Source organism: Tursiops truncatus, chromosome 1 (assembly GCF_011762595.2).
Source record: "Tursiops truncatus isolate mTurTru1 chromosome 1, mTurTru1.mat.Y, whole genome shotgun sequence".
Classification (NCBI taxonomy): Eukaryota; Metazoa; Chordata; class Mammalia; order Artiodactyla; family Delphinidae; genus Tursiops; species Tursiops truncatus.
In genome coordinates, this window is record NC_047034.1 from 140,550,777 (window position 1) to 140,569,040 (window position 18,264).

General features: G+C 36.2%; 1 protein-coding gene across 7 annotated transcripts in view; it reads right to left on the bottom strand.

The window, feature by feature from the left end:
• Positions 1 to 18,264, bottom strand: part of ZFYVE9 (zinc finger FYVE-type containing 9) — a 228,733-nt gene that overhangs the window by 84,110 nt on the left and 126,359 nt on the right. The gene's annotated exons all lie outside the window — the stretch shown is intronic.

Here is an 18,264-nt window from a genome sequence, read left to right on the forward strand (position 1 = left end):
AATCAAGAAGTAAAACCAAGAAGCCTTCATTCACTCACTTATTCCACAAATATTTGAGCTTTGATTATGTACTGGGCACTGGGCTACCCTATTGGGTGTAGCAGTGAACAGAACAGATATGGCCCTTGCTTTTGTGGAATTTACAGTCTACAGAGGTTATAATCTAAAATCAAATAATAACACAAGTGAGTGTAAAATTACTTGCTTCAAAAGAAGTACATGGTAAAATAAGATCATGTAATCTAGGTTTTACCTAGATTGGCAGGGTCAGGGAAGATTTTATTTAGGAAATGACAGAGATAAAATCTGAAGTATGGGTAAGTTTTCTATGCATAAAATGGTACCAAGGAGAGAAACAAGAGTAAGCAGAAGAAATACCATGTACCAGGGTGCCATCAGAGTTAGAACATGGCTCTTTCAAGAAACTAAAAAGGGTTAATGTGGCTAGAGACCCTGAGAGTTAAGGGATGCATGCAATGAGACGAGGCCAGACCAAGCAAAGGTTCTCTAGGTTGTATTAACAGTTTTGGTCTTTTTAACAGAGCAATGGGAAATCACTTAAATGTTTTAATCAAAGAAAAAGACATGATCAGATCTGCATGGCTGCAACGTGGGGGAAAAATAGAAGGGACCAAGAATAAATTTGGGATGGTTCAACATAAAAAATCAATAGAGGGCTTCTCTGGTGGCGCAGTGGTTGGGAATCCACCTGCCAATGCAGGGGACACATGTTTGATCCTTGGTCTGGGAAGATCCCACATGCCACGGAGCAACTAAGCCCGTGCGCCACAACTACTGAGCCTGCGCTCTAGAGCCCACGAGCCACAACTGCTGAGCCCATGTGCCACAACTACTGAGGTCCACGCGCCTAGAGCCTGTGCTCTGCAACAGGAGAGGCCACTGTAACGGGAAGCCTAAGCACCTCAACAGAGAGTGGCCCGTGCTCGCCGCAGCTGGAGAAAGCCCGCGCGCAGCAATGAAGACCCAACATAGCCAAAGATAAACAAGTAAAATAAATAGATTTTTAAAAAAGAAAAAAATCAATATAATACACATTAACAGGATGAAGGGGAAAAAACATGTGATCATATCAATTGACGCAGAAAAAGCATTTGACAAAATGCACTCTTTCATAATAAAAACAATAAAAAAAACTACAAGTAGAAGGAAACTACCACATCATAGTAAAAGCCACATATGAAAAACCCACAGCAAACATCATACTCAAAGGTAAAATACTGAAAGCTTTTCCTCTGAGATCAGGAACAAGGCAAGGATGCCTGCCTTCACCTCTTCTATTCAACATGGTACTGGAAATTCTAGTCAGAGTAATTAGGCAAGAAAAATAATAATAATAAAAGGCATTCGAATTGGAAAGGAAGAAGTAAAATTATCTCTGTTTGCAGATTATGTGATCTTGTACGTGGAAAACCCTAAAGATTCAACAAAAAAATGTGTTAGAACTAATAAATGAATTCAGCAAAGTTGCAGGATACAAAGTCAATAAACAAAAATCAGTTGTATTTCTATACATACTAATAATGAACAATCTAAAAAGGAAATTACAAAAACAATTCCATTTACAATAGCATAAAAAATAAAATATCGCACTGGATAAAATATTTGTGCTACATATAATGGACAAAGGGCTAAAATCCATAACATATAAAGAGCTTCAATAAAGTAATAAGAAAAATACAAGTACCTCCAAGGAAAAACAGGCAGAGAATTCACAGAGATAAATTCACAGAAAATTAAATAAAATAGCCAATAAATAAAGAGATACTAAGTATCACTAGTGACAAAATAAAAATTAAAGAATGAGATATTCTTATTCTATGGTACAGGCAAAGTATTTTTGGTTTTTTTTAAAACTGACATCATTCAGTGGTGGAGAGGGCTTAGAGAAAAGAGGAACCTTCTCCCATATCCTGCTGATGGTAGCATAAATTGGTAGGCTAAGTTAACAATATCTTTAGAATTTTTAAGTGTTCATTTCCTTGGACTCAGTACATGCAATTTAAAAAATTTATCCTACCAAAAAAACCCACATATGCAAAGAGGTGTATACAAGAATTATCTCTGTATACTTTGTAATAGCCGAAAGTTGAAAACAACCTGAATGTTCATCAGGAAGAAGAGGAATGGTTAAACCGCAGTATAACCATAAAACCTAATGCAATTCATGCTGTTAAAAAGAATGAGATAGGGGCTTCACTGGTGGTGCAGTGGTTAAGAATCCGCCTGCCAATGCAGGGGACACAGGTTCGAGCCCTGGTCGGGGAAGATCCCACATGCCGCGGAGCAACTAAGCACGTGTGCCACACTACTGAGCCTGCACTCTAGAGCCCATGAGCCACAACTACTGAAGCCCATGCGCCTAGAGCCCCTGCTCTGCAACAAGAGAAGCCACCGCAATGAGAAGCCGCACACCGCAACGAAGAGTAGCCCCCGCTCACCACAACTAGAGAAAGCCAGCGCACAGCAACGAAGACCCAACGCAGCCAAAAATAAATTTTAAAAATAAATAAATTTTAAAAATGAGATAGTCTTTATGTACTGACTGTCATGGAAAAGTAACAGTCAAGTTGGGGATGAGAGTTGGATGGAAATAGGGGCTTTTTCTTTCTCTCCTTTTACTTTACATAAACTTTTTAGGTGTTGGATTGGGATCTTTTAACTTTGAGTAGAGCTTCTTCTGTATTAAAAAAAATAGAGGAAAAAAGAATATTAATTGGTGCCATGGGTTGAATTGTATCTCCCCCAAATACATAAGAAGTCTTAATGCTTATTACTTCAGAATATGACATCATTTGGCGATAGGGCCTCTACAGAGATATACAAGTTAAGATGAAGTCATTAGGGTGGGATCCTAATCCACGAGGACTGGTGAACTTATAAAATGGGCAATTTGGACACAGCATGCTTACAGGGAGAATACCATGCGAACATAAAGACAACCATCTATAAACCAAGGAGAGAGACACGGAACAGATCTCTTCCTCACAGTCCTCAGAAGAAACCAACCCTATCACCACCTCCATCTCAGCCTTCTAGCCTCTGGAATTGTGACACAATAAATTCCCTTTGTTTAAGCCACCCAGTTAGTGGTATTTTCTTGCAGCAGCCCTAGCAAACTAGCACAGTTGTGAACTTTCAGAAGTAGAGGACTCGTGCTTTGGGAAAACAACATCAAAAAAGAATGAAAAAAACCCCAAAAACAAAGATACCTTTTTAAAAGCACGAGCTAGGGTGCAGCAGAATGCAGTTAAACAGAAGGAACCAAGAATACCCATCCTTGCCAATATCCCACAGGCTTATGAACAGTGTTGAGGGAATCCTTTACACTTCCAATGGGCTTAGAGAAAGACACAGTAGTTAGAAAAGTGGATAACTTGCCAAGAGACTACCTGGAATGGCAAAGAAATGGCAGACAGGCAAAGGTTTACATTTCTGTGGGATTACCCATGCCACAGAACTACATGAAATTGAGTGTAACATAACAGCACAAAACTACTGGACAGTGCCTATGACTGACATATCAATAGATAGTGTACTACAATGTAAAATGAAAGAGAGACCTGGAAACACTGACCCTCATTCTCAAAAAGACAAAGATTATGATATAATAAGACCCTCAGGTCATTAGAATTAGTACCATGGAAAAGATGGACAGAATCTAAGAGATATGAACCGACTGAGAAAGGGTTAATAATCCTGGATTTTAAATTACTGGATAATATTGGATTTGCCTAGAAGACCAAGATGAAATTGTCTGCCATGAGCCAGGTCAGTCAGTGTTTCTCAACAAAGGCAGTCTTGACATTTTGGGTGGGCCAATTCTTCACTGGGCAGCATTGTCCTGTTTAACACAGGACATTTAGCAGTCCTCGTCCCAGATTACTAAATGCCATTAGTGACCCTAGTCATTATGACCACCAGAAATAACCCACCACATTCCAAACATCATCTAAGTATCTTCCTTAGTTCTCTGAGCTATAGGCTCAGATGAGTAAAGTCAGTTCTAGAAATGAAGAGAATTATATATTTGTACATGTGAACTTCTTATATTGCTGAAGTATCAGACCATATACCTTCATTATCATAACTAACACAATCTATTGCATTTATCTAACTTATTCTCCATTTTCCCAAACTACAATGTAAATTCCATGGAACAATGAATGAAAGTATTGTTAATACTGATATCACAGTGCCTGAAATAACATAGGTACTCGATAAATGCTTATTGCTTCCTGGATTAGTAAAATGATTGCACAAACGAATATATGAATGGAGAAACAAACATTAATGTGCACTTATCAAGGAAGGGCTGTATCATACATGCTCAAGTTCACAACTTCAACAGTGACAAACACATTTTAAGCAGTTTATTAATAATAGTGACCTCAAGTTTTATAGGCCAAATGGCTATGAATGATCTTAAATGACAGGATCTGTATGATCCAACTAACTGTAAAGAGACAAATTATGATGATTTATAATACATATGCTATATAATATTCCAGCGAAATATTGGTTAAAATGTTCCGTTTGTGTGTAATTTTCTTTAATGTGGCACTTCTGGGTTCCAATCTCAACTTTATCATTCACTAGCCAAATAATTTTATGGGAATAATTTAAAATCTCTGAGCCTCAGTTTTTCCTCATATGTAAAACTGAAATATTAATATCCTCCATGTAAGGTTTTTATGAAGATTAAATGAGATAACCCATGTAAAATGTAGCACATTATAGGTACTAAATATATGATGGTGCCCTTACATCCCTTTCCTTTTAAAATTTCCCACTCATGGCTTTCCACATAACAAACCCTACTACAAAATTTATGCACAAGCTTCATATTCAGTACCTTTTTTTGTGCCTATTTATACCCCCTTACAAATGTGAATAACACTCCACTGCAATTCTTGAAAATTCAAATCATCAAATGCTCACTTATTTCTTTCCAAATTAGAAAGTAGAAAGAATGATGTCCCAAGTCTTCAAAAAGCCCTGTAATTATGACAGAAATAACTGCCTTGCAAGAACAAAAACCAGGAGAGGAAAGTGCTTGTGACTGACCAATATCCAGCCACTCACAAAGACCAGTGACAGTAATAACTTGTAAAAATTCTTAAGTGCAAAAGAGTACTTTACCCTTGCATATTAACAAATACCAAAATCAATGTAATAAGAACTAAAGCAGTTCAATCAGATTCGAACCCTGCTTCTGTCTAAACACCTGCTGCAACTTTGCTGTTATTAATTGAAAACAATAATTATCAGAGTCATTTTAAGAGTGTATCTGGCTCCAAAGGGTCCCTGACCAAACCTTCAAACTTTATTTCCAAGTGAGGCTATATAAACAGAAAGAGTTGTAAGAAAATAAGATTCAACATAAAACCTTAAACTTGTATGAAGTTATCAGATTCATATCCTTTACTATACTCTGAATTAATTTTTTATATATCCTGTTATTACCTTGTAAATAACACACTTATAATGCATTATAAGAGTAATACGTGGGTTAAAAGTGCTAATTTGTAAAAAGGCAAGCAATTAAAACATATCCCTATTTTTGTAACCATACTCTGGTCATTCTTGATTTAAAAAATTTTTTATTATAGAAATTTTCAATCATATAAAAGTATACATAACAGCATAACAAAACCCCAAGTGCCCATTACCCAGGTGAGACCGTTATCAAAGTCAATCCTCACCCACTTCTCCCCCATTTAATCATTCTGAAATACATTTCAGGTATCATTTAATCTTTAAATATTTCAATATATAATCTCTGAAACATAGGGACTATTTTAACATAACAAAACCACACACCTTAAAAATGAACAATTTCTTAATATCAAATATCCAAGCAGTATCAACATTTTAAAAAGTCACATATATATTTTTAATAGACTTTATTTTTTAGAGCAGTTTGGGGTTCACAGCAAAATTAAGCTGAAGGTACAGAGATTTTCCATATACCCCCTACCCCGGCTACGTGCCTAGCCTCTGCCATTATCAGCATCCCCCACCAGAATGGTACATTTTTTACAATCAATCAATCTACACTGATACATCATTATCACCTAAAGTCCATAGTTACATGAGGGTTTACTCTCGGTCTTATACATTTTATGCGTTTGGATAAATGTATAATGACTTTTATGCACCATTATAGTATCATACAGAGTACTTTCACTCCCCTAAATATCTGTGCTCTGCCTATTTATCCTTCCCTCTCCACTAACCCCTGTAAATCACCAATCTTTTTGTCTCCATAGTTTTGCCTTTTCCAGAATGTAATATAGTTGGAATCATACAGTATATAGCCCTTTCGGATTGGCTTCATTCACTTAATAATATGCATTTAAGATTCCTCCATTTCTTTTTAAGGCTTGATAAGCTCATTTCTTTTTAGCACTGAATATTCCTTTTTCTGGATGTACCACAGTTTATCCATTCTCCTCCTGAAGGACATCTTGGTTCCTTTCAAATTTTGGCAATTGTGAATAAAGCTGCTATAAACATTCACGTACAGGTTTTTGTGTGAACATATAAGTTTTCAACTCATTTATATAAATACCTAGGAGGATGATTGCCAGACTGTATGGTAAGCCTATGTTTCTCTTTGTAAGAAACTGCCAAACTGTCTTCCAAAGTGGCTGTACCATTTTGCATTCCCACCAGCAATAAATGAGAGTTCCTGTTGCTCCACATCCTCACCATCATTTGGTGATGTCAGCATTCTGGATTTTGACCATTCTAATAAGTGTGTAGTAGTTGTTGTCTTAATTTGCATTACTCTTATGACGTGGGCAACTATTCATGTGCTTATTTGCCATCGTATATCTTCTTTCATGGGGTGTCTGTTAAGGTCTTTGGCCCACTTTTAAATTGAGTTGTTTGTTTTCTTATTGAGTTCTCTGTATATTTTGGATAACACTTCTTTATTGGAAATGTCTTTTGCAAATATTTTTCCCCAGTCTTTGGTTTGTCTTTTCATTCTCTTCACAAGTTATTTCACAGAAGTTTTTAATTTTAATGAAGTCCAGCTTATCAATTCTTATCATGGATTGAGCTTTTGGCATCTAAAAACTCATCACCAAATCCAAGGTCATCCAGATTTTCTCCTACATTATCTTCTTATTTTTGCATTTTACATTTAGGTCTGTGAGCTATTTTGAGTAAATTTTTGTGTAAGGTGTAAGATCTGCATCTAGACTCAATCTGTTGCATGCAGATGCCCAGTTTGCCCATTGTATTGCCTCTGTTCCTTTGTCAAAGGTAAGTCAACTATATTTCTGTGGGCCTTTTCCTGGGATCTCTCTTCTGTTCCACTGATCTGTCTGTCTATTCTTTTGCCAATGCCAAACTGTCTTGCTTACTACAGCATTATAGTAAGTCTTGAAGTCTGGTGGTGCCAGTCTTCCAACTTTATTCTTCTTCAATACTGTGTTGCCTACACTGGATTTTTAGTCTCTATATACAAACATTAGATTCAGTCTGTGGATATACACTAAATAACTTGCTGGAATTTTGGTTGGGATTGGGATTGCACTGAATCTATAGATCAATCTATAGAACTGACATCTTGACAATATTGCGTATTCCAATCCATGAACATGGAGTATCTCTCATGAGAGTTCTGTAGTTTTCCTTACATAAATCTTGTACATACAACATATTTTGTTAGATTTATACCTAAGTATTTACTCTTGGGGGTGCTAACATCAATGATATCATGTTTTTAATTTCGATTTCTAATTATTCATTGCTGGTATATAGGAAAGCAACTGACTTTTGCATATTAACCTTATTATCTGGCACCCTTGCTGTAATCACTTATTGGTTCCAGAAGGGGTTTTTTTGTCAATGTTTTCAGATTTTCTACATAGATGATTATGCTGTGAACAAAGACACGGGTTTATTTCTTTCTCCCCAGTCTGCATACCTTTTATTTCCTTTTCCTGTCTTATTGCCTGAGCTAGGACTTCCAGTACAAATGTTGAAAAGCAGTGGTGAGAGGGCACATCTTGCCCCATTCACGATCTTCGTGGGAATGCTTCAAGTTTCACATTATTTATTATATCAGCTGTCAGTTTTTTGTAGATGTTCTTTATCATGTTGAGGAAGTTCCTCTCTCTTCCTTATCTACTAAGAGTTTTTATAATGAATGGGTGTTACATTCTGTCAAATGGTTTTTCCTGCATCTGTTGATGATCACATGATTTTTCTTCTTTAGCTTATTGATGTGATGGATTAAAATTAATTAATTTACTAATGTTAAACTAGCCTTGCATAACTAGGATAAATCCCACTCGGTCATGGTATATGATTATTTTTATACACTGTTGGATTCAATTTGCTAATATTTTGTTGAGGATTTTTGCATCTATGTTCATGAAAGATATTGGTCCATAGTTTTCTTGTAATGTCTTTGTCTAGTTTTGTTATTAGAGGAATGCCGGCTTCACAGAATGAGTGTGGAAGTATTCCCTCTGGTTCTATCTTCTAAAAGAGATTATGGAGGAGTGGTATAATTTCTTCCTCAAATGTTTGGATTCAGCAGTGAACCCACCTGGGCTTGGTGCTTTCTGATTTGGAAGGTTATTAATTACCGACCCAATTTCTTTAATAGACATAAGCCTATTCACATTGTCTACTGCTTCTTGTGTGAGTTTTGGCAAATTGTGTCTTTCAAGGGATTGGTCCATTTCTTCTGGGTTACCAACTTTGTGGACATAGACTTGTGCACAGTATTCCTCTATTACCCTTTTAATGGAATGTGTAATGATGTTCCTTCTTTCATTTCTGATATTAGTAACTTGTGTCCACTCTTTTTTCTTAATGAGCCTGTCTAGAGGCTTATTAATTTTATTGCTCTTTTCAAAGACCAGCTTTTGGTTTCACTGATTTTTCTCTACTGACCTCCTGTTTTCAATTTCATTGATTTCTACTCTAATTTTTAATATTTCTTTTCTTCTGATTATTTTGGATTTAATTTGCTCTTCTTTTTCTAGTTTATTAAGGTGGACACTTAGATGACTGACTTCAGATCTTTCTTTTCTAATATATGCATTCAATGCTGTATGAGTCTTATATTTTTAATATAGTGTTTTTATTAAGCTTTTATGAATATATTTAAATTTTTAATTTTATTTAGTTTTTTAATGTTATACTTGAATCAAGAATCAAATAAGGTCCACACTTTATGACTGGTGAATTTGTCTCAAGTCTCTTTTAATATATAGGTTCTCCTTCAAAAATATTTTACTGAAGGGAGTTCTCTGGTGGCCTAGTGGTTAGGATTCCGGGCTTTCACTGCTGTGGCCCATGTTCAACCCCTGGTCAGGGAACTGAGATCCCACAAGCCACATGGCCAAAAAAAATAATAATAATTAAAAAGATTTTTAAAAATTTTAAAATAGTGTATGATACAGTGTTTTTAAAAAAAAAAACAACCACAAAGATTTTATTGAAGAAATTGAGTCATTTGTCCTGTACTTTCCCACAATCTGGATTTCATTGATTGCCTTCTTGTGGTGTTGTTTAACGTGAGTTTCTCTCTGTATTTCCTAAAATTGATTGCAAAATCTAGACATTTGATCAGACTTGAGTTTGACTTTTTTGGGCAAGATTATTTTACAGATCCTGACTTGTTTTTAATTGAATCAATATTAAGAACCACTCTAAGAATTAAAAACAGAGAGGAAAACAGAATAATTATCCAAAATTCCACCAAACAAAATGATCCATTTTCAGTTTTACACATTCCTCTTAGATATACTTATTTGTATGCCCAAGAATAATCTTTATAATTAAAAACAAAGTATAACTATGAGTTTGCATTTTATTTTACTCATACATCATCATAAGCATTTTCCATACAGCTTTATAAAAATTTTTAATGGTGGAATCAAATTACATTATTATATTTAACTTATCACTATCCAATTTTGTACAGAAATTATTTCAAATTTATTTGCTATTTTAAGTAACACTAGGGCTTCCCTGGTGGTGCAGTGGATAAGAATCTGCCTGCCAATGCACAGGACACAGGTTCGATCCCTGGTCTGGGAAGAGTCCACATGCCACGGAGCAGCTAAGCCCGTGTGCCACAACTACTGAGCCTGTGCTCTAGAGCCTGCGAGCCACAACTATGGAAGCCCGCATGCCTAGAGCCCGTGCTCCGCAACAAGGGAAGCCACCACAATGAGAAGACTGCGCACCGCAATGAAGAGTAGCCCTGGGGCTTCCCTGGTGGCGCAGTGGTTGAGAGTCTGCCTGCCAATGCAGGGGACACAGGTTCGTGCCCCGGTCCGGGAAGATCCCACATGCCGCGGGGCGGCTGGGCCCATGAGCCATGGCCGCTGAGCCTGCGTGTCCGGAGCCTGTGCTCTGCAACGGGAGAGGCCACAACAGTGAGAGGCCCACGAACCGCAAAAAAAGGAGTAGCCCCGACTCGTCACAACTAGAGAAAGCCCTTATGCAGCAACACAGACCCAACACAGCCAAAAAAATTAATTAAATAAAATTTAAAAATTAAAAACAAAAAAGTAACACTAAAATGACCATCTTTTTGATTACAAACCTCGTTCTTCGGAATTATTTCCCCCAAAAGGAATTAATAACTCTAAGAATTGATACATATAGCTTTTTGAATATAATCATGCTGATTTCAACTTAACATCACCTTCATTGTGTATTATCAACATTTTCTGGTTTTTTGCTATTTAGGCATAATTTTAATTTCTACTTCTTAATATAAATTTAAATATTTCTCCACTGTTAATAACCCACTTAAACATTTCTTTTGCCCTTTTATATATTGAAAATGTAATGAATGCATTATATAGCAAAGACACATTGTTAGTTGACATCCTATAACCACCTTCTGATTTGTTTTGTCAAAGGAAGCACTGATTTAAGACTCAATATCCTAATCTGAGTTTTTCAATTAATTCTGTTTTGATTTAGAAAAATTGTGACCCACCTAGATGAAATGTACCGATTCCTAGAAACACAAAACCTACCAAGTCTGAATCAGGAAGAAATAGAAAATCTGAATACATCTATAGCAAACAGATTGAATCAGTAATCAAAAACCTCCTAACAAAGAAAAGCTCCAAATCAGAGGGCATCACTGGTAAATTCTACCAAACATTTTTTATGTTTTGGCCATGCTGTGTGGTATATGGGATCTTAGTTCCCGACCAGGGATCAAACCCATGCTGCCTGCAGTGGAAGCGCAGAGTCTTAACCACTGGATTGCCAGGGAAGTCCCTACCAAACATTTAAGAACACCAAATCTTAAACTCTTCCAAAAAACTGAAAGGGAAGGAATATTTCCTAACTCACTCTATGAGGCCAGCATTGCTGATACCAAAGCCAGACAAATACAAGAAAACTAGAGACCAATATCCCTTTTGAACACTGATGCAAAAAATCCTCAACAAAATACTAGCAAACCAAATTCAGCAACACATAAAAAGGATTATATATTATAACCAAGTGGGATTTTTTTCCTTGAATGCAAGGATGGTTCAACAAAGGAAACTCAGTCAATGTAATACACAACATTAAATGAATGAAAAAAGATCCACATGATCACTGATACAGAAAAAGCACAACAAAATTCAACATGCTTACATGATAAATACACTAAACAAACTTAGAATAGAAGGAAAGTACCTCAACATAATAAGGGCCACATATAAAAAATCCGAAACTAACATCATATGTAACAGTGAAAGACAGAAAGCTTTTCGTCTCAGACAGGAACAAGACAAGAACATGCACTTTTGCCACTTGTATTCAAACTCAGTTTTGGAAGTTTAGCCAGAGCAAATAGGCAAGGAAACCAAATAAAAGGCATTCAAATTGGAAATTGAGAAGTAAAATTATCTCTGTTCAGAGATGGCACGTACAAAACCCTAAAGATTGCACACACACACACACACACACACACACACACACACACAACGTAAGAACTAATAAGGAAATTCAGCAAGGTTGCAGGATACAAAGTCAACACGCAAAAATCACTTGTATTTCTATACACTAAGAATGAACAAGCCAAAAGTAAGGTAAGTCAGACAGAGAAAGGCAAATACTGTATCATACGGCTTATATGTGGAGCCTAAAAAATAATACAAATGAGTGTACATGCAAAACAGAAACAGATCTAACAGATGCAAAAAACAAACTAGTGCTTACCAAAGGAGAAAAGGAGAGAGGGAGGGGAAAATTAGGGGTACAGGATTAAGCGATACAAACTACTATGTATAAATTAGATAAGCAATAAGGATATATTGCATAGCACAGGGAATCATAGCCACTACCTTATAATAACTTTTAATGGAGTATAATCTGTAAAAATACTGATTCATTATGCTATACACCTAAAATTAATGTAATATTGTAAATTAAGTATACTTCAATAAAAAAATTTTTAATAATAATGAACAAGGACTTCCCTGGTTGTCCAGTGGTTAAGACTCCATGCTTCCACTGCAGTGAGTGTGGGTTCGATCCCTGGTGGGGGAACTAAGATCTCACATGCCATGCGGTGCAGCCAAAAAAAAAAAAAAAGTTAAAAAAAAAAATGAACAAGCCAAAAAATGAAAGAAGACAATTCCATTTACAATAGCATGAAGAAGAATAAAATACTTAGGAATTAAATTAACTCAGAAAATGACAGACTTGTACACTGAAGACAACAGAAGATTGACAAAAAAAATTTCAAGAAGAAATGCCATGTCCGTGGATCAGAAGACTTAGCATTGTTAAGATGTCAATATTACCCAAAGTGATCTTCAGATCCAGTGCGATCCCTATCAAAGCCCCAAAGACTTTTTTTTTCAGAAACAGAAAAATCCATCCTTAAATTCATTCATAAGGAATCTCAAGGGATCCCAAACAGCCAAAATAATCTTGACAAAGAACAAAGTTGGAAGATTCATATTTGATGGTTTCAAAATTTACTACAAAGCTACAGTAATCAAAACAGTGTGATAGTAGTATAAATAATGACACAAAGAAGAGAATAAAACAGAGAACACAGAAATAAACTCTCACATATATAGATAGTCAAATGATTTTTGACATGGGTGCCAAGACAATTCAATGGCAAAAAAAGTCTTTTCAACAAATGGTGTTGAGGGTCTTCCCTGGTGGTGCAGTGATTAAGACTCTGCACTCCGAATGCAGGGGGGCTGGGTTCGATCCCTGGTCAGGGAACTAGATCTCACATGCATGTTGCAACTAAGAGTTCGCATGCCACAACTAAGGAGCCCACCTGCTGCAACTAAGACCCAGTGCAACCAAATTAAAAAAAAAAAAATGGTGTTGGGAAAACTAGATATCCACATTGAAAAGAATAAAAGAATGAAACTAGACTCTTACCTTACACCATATACAAAAATTAACTGAAGTGGATCAAACACCTAAATGTAAGTGCTAAAACTATAAAACTCTTAGAAAAAACATAGGGAAAATGCTTCATGACATTTGATCTGCCAGTGCTTTCTTAGATGTGACACGAAAAGCACAGACAACAAAAGAAAAAACAGGTAAGTTGAACTTCATCAAGATTTAAAACTTTGGGGCTTCCCTGGTGGCGCAGTGGTTGAGAGTCCACCTGCCGATGCAGGGGATGCAGGTTCGTGCCCCAGTCCAGGAAGATCCCGCATGCCGCGGAGTGGCTGGGCCTGTGAGCCATGGCCGTTGAGCCTGCGCGTCCGGAGCCTGTGCTCCGTGCAGCGGGAGAGGCCACAACAGTGAGAGGCCCACATACCGCAAAAAAAAAAAAAAAAATTTAAAACTTTGGTGCATCAAAGGGCGTTACTGACAGAGTGAAAAAGCAACTCAAGGAACGGGAGAAAATATTTGCAAATCAAGATATCTGATAGGAATCTGATATCCAGAATATATAATGAACTCTACCACTCAATAACAAAAACCAATACTTTATAAAGAAACACAGTCAACTTTCCATAAAGATATAATTAAAATAATAAGTTATCATTTAGGGATAACACACTATATACAGTGGTAGGTAACATATTTATTACTTCTAATATGCATAATTCATTCATTCAACAGATCTTTATTATATGTAATTGTGCAACTTAAGTGTTTTCACCTTTATTTTACAGATGATGAAAGTGCCTTGTGCCCAAGATCATGAAGAAGCTAATAAATGGCTGTGAAGTATTCTGAACCTAGGTTTGTTTAGAAATATTGATCTCTTCTGCTCATTACAATGCTCTTAACACCACAATTCAACCCACTTTCAGTCTGAGAAATTACTACCTCTCTGCTTCCCAAGGAGTATAGCCAGTGGCTATGTTTTAACACCAGAGGACAAAAAGACCTTGAGAAAATTGATCTCTGAAGTTATAAGCCAACAGATTATTTTAATGTAATTAAGGGTCTTATAAAGATCTTGTAATTCAGGGTCTTATAAAGGTTATTCTGTATTCACCACCAAAATTCCCAAATGCTAAACAAAACTTACTGTAATGCCAGTTATTCAAAAGTAAATTGCAACTAATTTAATATATAACTTCATTTAAAATAACAAATTGCCATCTAATAAAATACAAATCAGATATTTTTCACCCTTCTTTTTGAATGAAGTATAAAATTTGCTTCGAAAACGTGGTATAAATACAGATATTCCTCTCAGAAATGCTAAGAAAATAACATAAAAATCGCCATAAAACCTAACGAGTTTTTAATTTTTATGCTCTCCACTACACCTATGGGGAAAAAGCATGAGTTATACAGCCAAAAAAACCTTGGTTGGTTCATAGTATCTCAGTTTCTTCAACTGTAAAATAAGGATAATATCACCTTTTACAAAGGTTTACTAGAAAGAGTAAACTAGATAATAAACAAATTACAGAGTATGTACTAAATAAATGTTAGCTCCCTTCTGATTCTCTTTTAGCTGGCTGCCCAGGAACTCTGTGGTCATAGTCCCGGTGTTGCTAGAGAAGTGGCACTAGTACTACAGACCTCAGTTTCATCACTCTCTTATTCTGTTTGTTCCTAAAACCATTGCATATTGCTTTGGAGTGTGGACTCTGGAAGTCAAAGAATCTGAGTTTGATTCCTAACTCTAGTTATTGGCTGTGTGATTTTTGAACAAGTTAATCATTTTAGACCTATTGTCAAATGTGGATTATAACACTACCTACCTCATAAGGAGTTACATATATTAAATAGGATAAGATAAGCAGCTTTTAGAAAAGTGTCTAGCACATGATAAACACTCAATGAATATCACCTATCTCATTCTCCTTGCTGCCACTAGCACCACCATCACCATCTGTCTGCTTCCAACTGCAAAGCATCTGCAGCTTTGTAATTGTTTTGTTACTTATTTCATATACTTAAGATTTGTCATCTATAGAAACGTGAACAGTTATGTTTTAATAAAGTGGCCATTTTTCTACCTTTTTTTGCATCTCTTTGGTTAAAACCAGAACACTAAGCAATAAATAATTCTCACTGAATGAATCAATGAGTAAACAAATAAACGGAAATGGATGAACAGATGGCAACACAGATTGGCCCTATAGGACTTTACTTGTTTCTCCATTCAAAAGTGCTTGTATTGCTAAGATAATGTAACAAGCTCAAAATGTTTCCAAAGAAAAATACTGACCCTATCCCATGCAGTCAGGACTGGACTAGTATAAACTGGCTGAAAGTTTGATACAAAGTCTTACAGGGCTATGAAAATTTCAATTTTCTACTAGGCTTTACTTTCCCACTCCAATATAACTAATTCTCTTTTCTGAAACCTTCATCACCTATCCCTATTTCACCTTCTCTCAGTGTTTGTATTTCCTATATGAAGTATGAGCCAAGGATATAGAAATTTCTTAATGCTCTCACCACTAAATACAAAAATCTACCTCTGTCTTTCCCCACCTTTCTTCCCCTTGTTGAAAACCTAACCCTCAATAGATGAATAAATCCCATCCCTTTGACCTTCTCAAAAACTTTTCTCTTCCTTTGATCAATCCCCTTTTTCTCCTAAAACAACTTGCCTAGAGGATCATTCATGATTTTATATAAATACAGTAGTATCTCCCATCCTTAAAAAAAATTCACCCATAATCACCATCTTCATTTAATAATTGCCCCAATTTTTTCTGTTCTCCCTTAGTAAAACCTGAAAAGGACATCTCAATCTCCTCACTTCTTATTCCATTTTCAACCCATTCTGGCTTCTGTATGCACAGCTCAACCAAGACTGCTTTTATCAATGACCCTGATGTAGTCAAGTCCAGTGGGTCCTTTCCTGTCCACATCTTGTTGACCCTGATCAGCATTTGGCATAGGTGATAATCCCTATCCTTTGACAAACTACATTCTTCTTTTGACTTCCGAGACAACACATTTTCTTGGTTTTCTGCCTGTCTCTCTGGCCACTCCTTCTCAGTCACTTGTACTGGGTCCTCCTTCTCCACTTGACCTCAGTGGCTCAGCCCTGGGCCCTTTCTCTTTCCTCTGTACACTCTTCCCTAGGTGAGCTCATCCATTCCCATGGCTTCTCTCTGCACTCCCTACATGAGCTGCAAAGGCCAACATGATCTATTCCCTGATCTCCTCTCCAACCTCTTTTTATGTGACCTCTCTTACTTGCTATACTTTAACCACACTGTATTCCTTTCAGTTTCTTGAATAGGTGCTTTCCTACCTCAGAGACTGTGTCCATGATGTTTACTCTTCCCGAAGCATTCTTCTCTCTGTTCTTTGAATGGCTGACTCCTCAAATTTCATGTATCACCTAAAACTTTGTCACTTCTCAGAGGACTTTCCAGACCTTCCTCCCCTTCTCCGTTTTTAATATTATCCCTCCTTGTTAATTTCCTTCATATCCCTTATCACAATTTGTAATTCTGTTTGTTTGCTTTTGGTTATTTCCACTAATCTTTACATGAGGGTAGGGATCATAATGTCATTAGTATAAACTCAGCACCCAGCACAGTGACAGACAAATAAGAAGCTCTCAGTGTTTGTTGAAAAAAGTAATGATCTGGGATTCATATATTCGTTCATTAACAAACATTTATTGAGCACTACGCTAGATGCTGGGGATACAAAGAGAAATCATAATCACAAGATTCTTACAGACAAACGGGGGAGAAAGACAAAGACAATACTGTATGATAAGTGTTATGACATGGATGAGACTGACTTTTAGCCAACACAGCCTTTTGAAGGGTGTGAATGGAAAATATTTTCTAGCTTCATTAGAACTCAAGATTAATCCAAAATGTTGATCCTGTTTTACCATGCCAGAATGGTTAAACTCATAAATGATAAGACAGGACAAACAGGTTTTCAGGCAGAGTATGAGGGAAACTAAATTACCATGCAATATTCTATTTAAAGCATCTGTTTCTTACTCTCACATCTATTGTTTCCCATCAACAGGTAAGTAAATAGACGATTAGGAAAATAAGCTTGTTTTGGTTTGAACCTATCTTTAGTAGGAAAAACATATATGACTAACTTAAAATATTTTCCAAAGTCCTTACATCCCTTATATTCTGTATGTGATGCCATCATCCAAAGTCACAAGGTGTTGTATAAAAAGATGTTCTGCTGCATTAAGAGATATTATTCATTTCTTCATTTATCCAACTAATATTTAGTAAACACCTATTATGTGCTAAAGCTGTGGATACAGTAGCAATCAAGGCAGATAAGATCCTTACCCTTTTGGAGCTTTAGACTCAAAATAATAAACATGAAAATACATAAACAGAAAAATTGAAAATTCACTAGATCATTTCTAGAATTGATAATCAAGAAACAGCTAAATAATTCCACTGAAATACATTGTAAGTGTATAGTTTAATACTCAGATATTTGTGAAAGAATTTAAAGTGGATATGTCTAAGAAAATGAAAGTATCTGCAAAACAAATACCTGATAAAGAACTTGAATCAAAATATAAAAAAGAACTTTTAAAATTCAACAATAAGAAAACAAACAACCCAATTAAAAGATGGGCAAAAGATCTGAATAGACACTTCACCAAAGAAGATACACAGATGGCAAATAAGCATATGAAAAGATGTTCATTATCTTATGTCATTAGGGAGTTGTAAATTAAAACAAAAATGAGAGGGGACTTCCCAGGTGGTCCAAGTGGCTAAGACTCACGCTCCCAATACAGGGGGCCCAGGTTCAATCCCTGGTCAGGGAACTAGGTTCCACGTGGCACAACAA